Raw genomic sequence first — 7,914 nt, 5'->3', positions numbered from 1 at the left:
TAGTCTATAGTCTAGTCCTATAGTCTAGTCTATAGTCTAGTCTATAGTCTAGTCTATAGTCTAGTCTATAGTCTAGTCTATAGTCTAGTCTATAGTCTAGTCTATAGTCTAGTCTATAGTCTAGTCTATAGTCTAGTCTATAGTCTAGTCTATAGTCTAGTCTATAGTCTAGTCTATAGTCTAGTCTATAGTCAGTCTATAGTCTAGTCTATAGTCTAGTCTATAGTCTAGTCTAATATAGATTAGTCTATAGTCTAGTCTATAGTGTAGTCTAAGTCTAGTCTATAGTCTAGTCTAGTGTATAGTCTAGTGTATAGTCTAGTCTATAGTCTAGTATATAGTCTAGTCTATACTCTAGTCTATAGTCTAGTCTATAGTCTAGTCTATAATCTAGTCTATACTCTAGTCTATAGTTTAGTCTATAGTCTAGTCTATGGTCTAGTCTATAGTCTAGTCTATAGTCTAGTCTATAGTCTAGTCTATAGTCTAGTCTATAGTCTAATCTATAGTCTAGTCTATAGTCTAGTCTATAGTCTAGTCTATATAGATTAGTCTATAGTCTAGTCTATAGTGTAGTCTAAAGTCTAGTCTATAGTCTAGTGTATAGTCTAGTGTATAGTCTAGTCTAGTCTATAGTCTAGTCTATAGTCTAGTCTATAGTCTAGTCTATAGTCTAGTCTATAGTCTAGTCTATAGTCTAGTCTATAGTCTAGTCAATAGTCAAGTCTATAGTCTAGTCTATAGTCTAGTCTATAGTCTAGTCTATAGTCTAGTCTATAGTCTAGTCTATAGCCTAGTCTATAGTCTAGCCTATAGCCTAGTCTATAGTCTAGTCTAGTCTATAGTCTAGTCTATAGTCTAGTCTATAGTCTAGTCTATATTCTAGTCTATAGTCTAGTCTATAGTCTAGTCTATAGTCTAGTCTATAGTCTAGTCTATATTCTAGTCAATATTCTAGTCTATAGTCTAGTTTATAGTCTAGTCTATAGTGTAGTCTAGTCTATAGTCTAGTCTATAGTCTAGTCTATAGTCTAGTCTATAGTCTAGTCTATAGTCTAGTCTATAGTCTAGTCTATAGTCTAGTCTATAGTCTAGTCTATAGTCTAGTCTATAGTCTAGTCTATAGTCTAGTTTATAGTCTAGTCTATGGTGTAGTCTATAATCTAGTCTATAGTCTAGTCTATATTCTAGCATGTAGTCTAGTCTATAGTCTAGTCTGTAGTCTAGTCTATAGTCTAGTCTATAGTCTAGTCTATATTCAAGTCTATTGTCTACTCTAGTCTATATCTAGTCTATGGTCTAGTCTATAGTCTAGTCTATAGACTAGTTTATAGCCTAATCTATAGCTTTATTTATAGTTCAGTCTATAGTCTAGTCTATAGTCACTTAGTTTCTTAAAAATTTTGTTTTTAAAAAAATGTTATTATCTGTAGATTAACCCATTAACCCACAAATGTAAAAATGCAGAAAAACTGTGATTCTTTAGAACCAATCAAATAATTACGAAAAAATCTCTTCACTTACAAATGCGTTAAAATGATTAAACGTTCAACATTTCACACAATTTCTTTTGAAATTAATTTCACAAAGTAATGAAAAGATTTCTAAAGTTACGTGATTAGAAACTTCCTTTAATTATATGTAAAGAAGAAAACCATAAAAATCGCGCCGTAACCTTTTATTAGTGGGAATAAATAATTTTTCTCAGAATAGAACGTTTGTTGGTTGGTACTATCACACATCATTCGATACAAAAAATTGTCCTCAATATATCACTTTACACTATCATTATCACGTAAAATTGTATGCATGAGTATAAGAAACGAAATAAAGTAACCACATAAAGAAAAAACTAAACTTTTTTTTTATTTGAGGTAAGATCTATTTTTCTCACTCACTTCTAATGCCGGGAATCTTTCAAAATAAGTGTAGAAATAAAAAAGTTTTAATACTATTAACCATGACTACTACTACTACTCTATGTATGACTTTAACATAAGTGACAAATATCTTGTCATATAAATCATCTAGTTAAAAACCGCTAGAATCATTAAATAACAAATCATGTTGCCACAACTACTATACAGCAACATGGTTAGATAGATTTTAACTACATATTACTAACCAAAATAAAATGATATCTATACCATGTAATGACCAACAAAAAATAACTATATAATATATAGAATTATAACGCATTTTAAAATGCGCGTACTACTAGATACAAAACACACTTCACCTGTGTAGTACAATTTGTTTGTATATGAGGAATACACAAACGTTTTAAATTTCTGTGGAAATGAACGCAATTAGTCAAACACTTAAAACCTTTTTTTTGAAAAGAAGTCGAAAAAAAAGCGATGAAAAAAAAATATAAAATGCAACGACAAAGTGCGCGAGTGAGTGAATGAAAGACTGACTGAGTATTACAAATTTAACAGGAACTATTACGAGTTCTATAAAATATAAATTATTTTTATACAAAGAAAGTGCCTCTTGTATTCATATCATCCTTACTCATCATCTACATAAAGAAGACATGTTTTAACAAACTAAACAGTGCAGGCAATACGATTAGGGGTAGAATTTGAATACAGAATATAATTACTCGATTAGACTGTAAACTACACTATAGACTATAGAGTTCAGACTAGACTATAGACTAGACTATAGACTAGACTATAGACTAGACTATAGACTAGACTATAGACTAGACTATAGATTAGACTATATACTAGACTATAGACTAGACTATAGACTATACTATAGACTAGACAATAGACTAGACTATAGACTAGACTATAGACTAGACTATAGACTAGACTATAGACTAGACTATAGACTAGACTATAGACTACTATAGACTAGACTATAGACTATACTATAGACTAGACTATAGACTAGACTATAGACTAGACTATAGAGTAGACGATAGGCTAGACTATAGACTAGACTATAGACTAGACTATAGACTAGACTATAGACTAGACAATAGACTAGACTATAGACTAGACAATAGACTAGACAATAGACTAGACTATAGACTAGACTATAGACTAGACTATAGACTAGACTATAGACTAGACTATAGACTAGACTATAGACTAGACTATAGACTAGACTATAGACTAGACTATAGACTAGACTATAGACTAGACTATAGATTAGACTATAGACTATACTATAGACTAGACTATAGACTAGACTATAGACTAGACTATAGACTAGACTATAGACTAGACTATAGACTATACTATAGACTAGACTATAGACTAGACTACAGACTAGACTATAGACTAGACTAAAGACTAGACTATAGACTAGACTAATAGACTAGACTATAGACTAGACTATAGACTAGACTATAGACTAGACTATAGACTAGACTATAGACTAGACTATAGACTAGACTATAGACTAGACTATAGACTAGACTATAGACTAGACTATAGACTAGACTATAGACTAGACTATAGACTAGACTATAGACTATAGACTAGACTATAGACTAGACTATAGACTAGACTATAGACTAGACTATAGACTAGACTATAGACTAGACTATAGACTAGACTATAGACTAGACTATAGACTAGACTATAGACCTAGACTATAGACTAGACTATAGACTAGACTATAGACTAGACTATAGACTAGACTATAGACTAGACTATAGACTAGACTATAGACTAGACTATAGACTAGACTATAGACTAGACTATAGACTAGACTATAGACTAGACTATAGACTAGACTATAGACTAGACTATAGACTAGACTATAGACTAGACTATAGACTAGACTATAGGACTAGACTATAGACTAGACTATAGACTAGACTATAGACTAGACTATAGACTAGACTATAGACTAGACTATAGACTAGACTATAGACTAGACTATAGACTAGACTATAGACTAGACTATAGACTAGACTATAGACTAGACTATAGACTAGACTATAGACTAGACTATAGACTAGACTTTAGATTGGACTATAGACTAGACTATAGACTGGACTATAGACTAGACTATAGACTAGACTATAGACTAGACTATAGACTAGACTATAGACTAGACTATAGACTAGACTATAGACTAGACTATAGACTAGACTATAGACTAGACTATAGACTAGACTATAGACTAGACTATAGACTAGACTATAGACTAGACTATAGACTAGACTATAGACTAGACTATAGACTAGACTATAGACTAGATTATAGACTAGACTATAGACTAGACTATAGACTAGACTATAGACTATACTATAGACTAGACTATAGACTAGACTATAGACTAGACTATAGACTAGACTATAGACTAGACTATAGACTAGACTACAGACTAGACTATAGACTAGACTAAAGACTAGTCTATAGACTAGACTATAGACTAGACTATAGACTAGACTATAGACTAGACTATAGACTAGACTATAGACTAGACTATAGACTAGACTATAGACTAGACTATAGACTAGACTATAGACTAGATAGACTAGACTATAGACTAGACTATAGACTAGACTATAGACTAGACTATAGACTAGACTATAGACTAGACTATAGACTAGACTATAGACTAGACTATAGACTAGACTATAGACTAGACTATAGACTAGACTATAGACTAGACTATAGACTAGACTATAGACTAGACTATAGACTAGACTTTAGATTGGACTATAGACTAGACTATAGACTGGACTATAGACTAGACTATAGACTAGACTATAGACTAGATTATAGACTAGACTATAGACTAGACTATAGACTAGACTATAGACTAGACTATAGACTAGACTATAGACTAGACTATATACTAGACTATAGACTATACTATAGACTAGACTATAGACTAGACTATAGACTAGACTATAGACTAGACTATAGACTAGACTATAGACTAGACTATAGACTAGACTATAGACTAGACTATAGACTAGACTATAGACTAGACTATAGACTAGACTATAGACTAGACTATAGACTAGACTATAGACTAGACTATAGACTAGACTATAGACTAGACTATAGACTAGACTATAGACTAGACTATAGACTAGACTATAGACTAGACTATAGACTAGACTATAGACTAGACTATAGACTAGACTATAGACTAGACTATAGACTAGCCTATAGACTAGACTATAGACTAGACTATAGACTAGACTATAGACTAGACTATAGACTAGACTATAGACTAGACTATAGACTAGACTATAGACTAGACTATAGACTAGACTATAGACTAGACTATAGACTAGACTATAGACTAGACTAGACTATAGACTAGACTATAGACTAGACTAGACTATAGACTAGACTATAGACTAGACTATAGACTAGACTATAGACTAGACTATAGACTAGACTATAGACTAGACTATAGACTAGACTATAGACTAGACTATAGACTAGACTATAGACTAGACTATAGACTAGACTATAGACTAGACTATAGACTAGACTAGGCAATAGACTAGACTATAGACTAGGCAATAGACTATACTAAACTATATTCTAGACTGAGGACTAGAGTATAGAAATGCTTCAAATTATTCTTCACAATTAATAATTCAGAATTTCTTTTATTTAAGAAGCACTTTATCAAATTTAGCGCACTGTTCCCCCATTTAGTTCTAAAACGAAAATACGAAGTGAGAGAATCATATTAATATAGAACCCGCAGAAAAAAAACTTAAAAACCCAACAACTAAGCTAAAATCCAACCCATCTATGCCACTATATAAAACCTTCACATAAAGTAAAAGCCGCTAAAGCTATAGCAAAAAATTATGTAGTTCTAGATAGGTATGCACTCGTACGCTTTATAGCTTTTTCTTGCTTCGCTAGGTAACTAAGTCAACTCAAAACTAACTCATCATGGTAAACTTAAGTAACAGCAAACTAAATCAGCTAAGTCATATGTATATGTATATAAAGCCAGCCTGGCTGACTGCCTGCTTAACAACCAAAAGACATTTAGAGCCTGCCAGCTCTGGTATTATAGAGTAGAGTAAAATTAATCAGAAGTCACTATGAATTACAAATGCAAAATGCGTGCGATAAATTACTGCGAAATTCAACCAACAACTGTGTGCGAGCGAGTGTTTGCTTATAAAATGTATGCGAGAAACAATTGTCTTTCAGGTCCGTCCGCCTCGTTTTTCTGTGTATTTGTTTGACTTGATAGTGGAGGTTTTACATAAATACATAAAGGTAAAGCTTACACACCGATCAAAAGAGATGAGAGCTTAAAGTTATGTATAGACCACAAACATTATAAACTAACTATAGCAGCAATAACAACAATAAGAAAACGATTATAAGGTAATGATAATAACAATAATGAAATGTTTTTTGGTTGTTGTTATTGCTGTGTGTTATTCTTTAAAATAGAAATTCTAAATAATAATAAAGAAAACAGAATGGTAATAAGTCAACTTAATACACTGTGGGAAAAAAGGAAGTAATATTAATAGACTACACTATAGACTAGATTATAGACTAGACTATAGACTAAACTATAGACTAGACTATAGACTAGACTATAGACTAGACTATAGACTAGACTATAGACTAGACTATAGACTAGACTATAAACTAGACTATAAACTAGACTATAGACTAGACTATAGACTAGACTATAGACTAGACTATAGACTAGACTATAGACTAGACTATAGACTAGACTATAGACTAGACTATAGACTAGACTATAGACTAGACTATAGACTAGACTATAGACTAGACTATAGACTAGACTATAGACTAGACTATAGACTAGACTATAGACGAGACTATATACTAGACTATAGACTAGACTAGACTATAGACTAGACTATAGACTAGACTATAGACTAGACTATAGACTAGACTATAGACTAGACTATAGACTAGACTATAGACTAGACTATAGACTAGACTATAGACTAGACTATAGACTAGACTATAGACTAGACTATAGACTAGACTATAGACTAGACTATAGACTAGACTATAGACTAGACTATAGACTAGACTATAGACTAGACTATAGACTAGACTATAGACTAGAGTATAGACTAGACTATAGACTAGACTATAGTCTAGTCTATAGACTAGACTATAGACTAGACTATAGACTAGGCTATAGACTAGACTATAGACTAGACTATAGACTAGACTAAAGACTAGACTATAGACTAGACTAGACTATATATAGACTATATATATAGACTAGACTATAGACTAGACTATAGACTAGACTATAGACTAGACTATAGACTAGACTATAGACTAGACTATAGACTAGACTATAGACTAGACTATAGACTAGACTATAGACTAGACTATAGACTAGACTATAGACTAGACTATAGACTAGACTATAGACTAGACTATAGACTAGACTATAGACTAGACTATAGACTAGACTATAGACTAGACTATAGACTAGACTATAGACTAGACTATAGACTAGACTATAGACTAGACTATAGACTAGACTATAGACTAGACTATAGACTAGACTATAGACTAGACTATAGACTAGACTATAGACTAGACTATAGACTAGACTATAGACTAGACTATAGACTAGACTAGACTATAGACTAGACTATAGACTAGACTATAGACTAGACTATAGACTAGACTATAGACTAGACTATAGACTAGACTATAGACTAGACTATAGACTAGACTATAGACTAGACTATAGACTAGACTATAGACTAGACTATAGACTAGACTATAGACTAGACTAGACTATAGACTAGACTATAGACTAGACTATAGACTAGACTATAGACTAGACTATAGAATGACTATAGACTAGACTATAGACTAGACTATAGACTAGACTATAGACTAGACTATAGACTAGACTATAGACTAGACTATAGACTAGACTATAGACTAG

The sequence above is a fragment of the Lucilia sericata genome, unplaced genomic scaffold (genome assembly GCF_015586225.1).
Source record: "Lucilia sericata isolate MDLA Ls3-8-SP2 unplaced genomic scaffold, ASM1558622v1 Contig000139F_arrow, whole genome shotgun sequence".
Lineage (NCBI taxonomy): Eukaryota > Metazoa > Arthropoda > Insecta > Diptera > Calliphoridae > Lucilia > Lucilia sericata.
Note: the sequence above shows the minus strand (reverse complement) of the source record.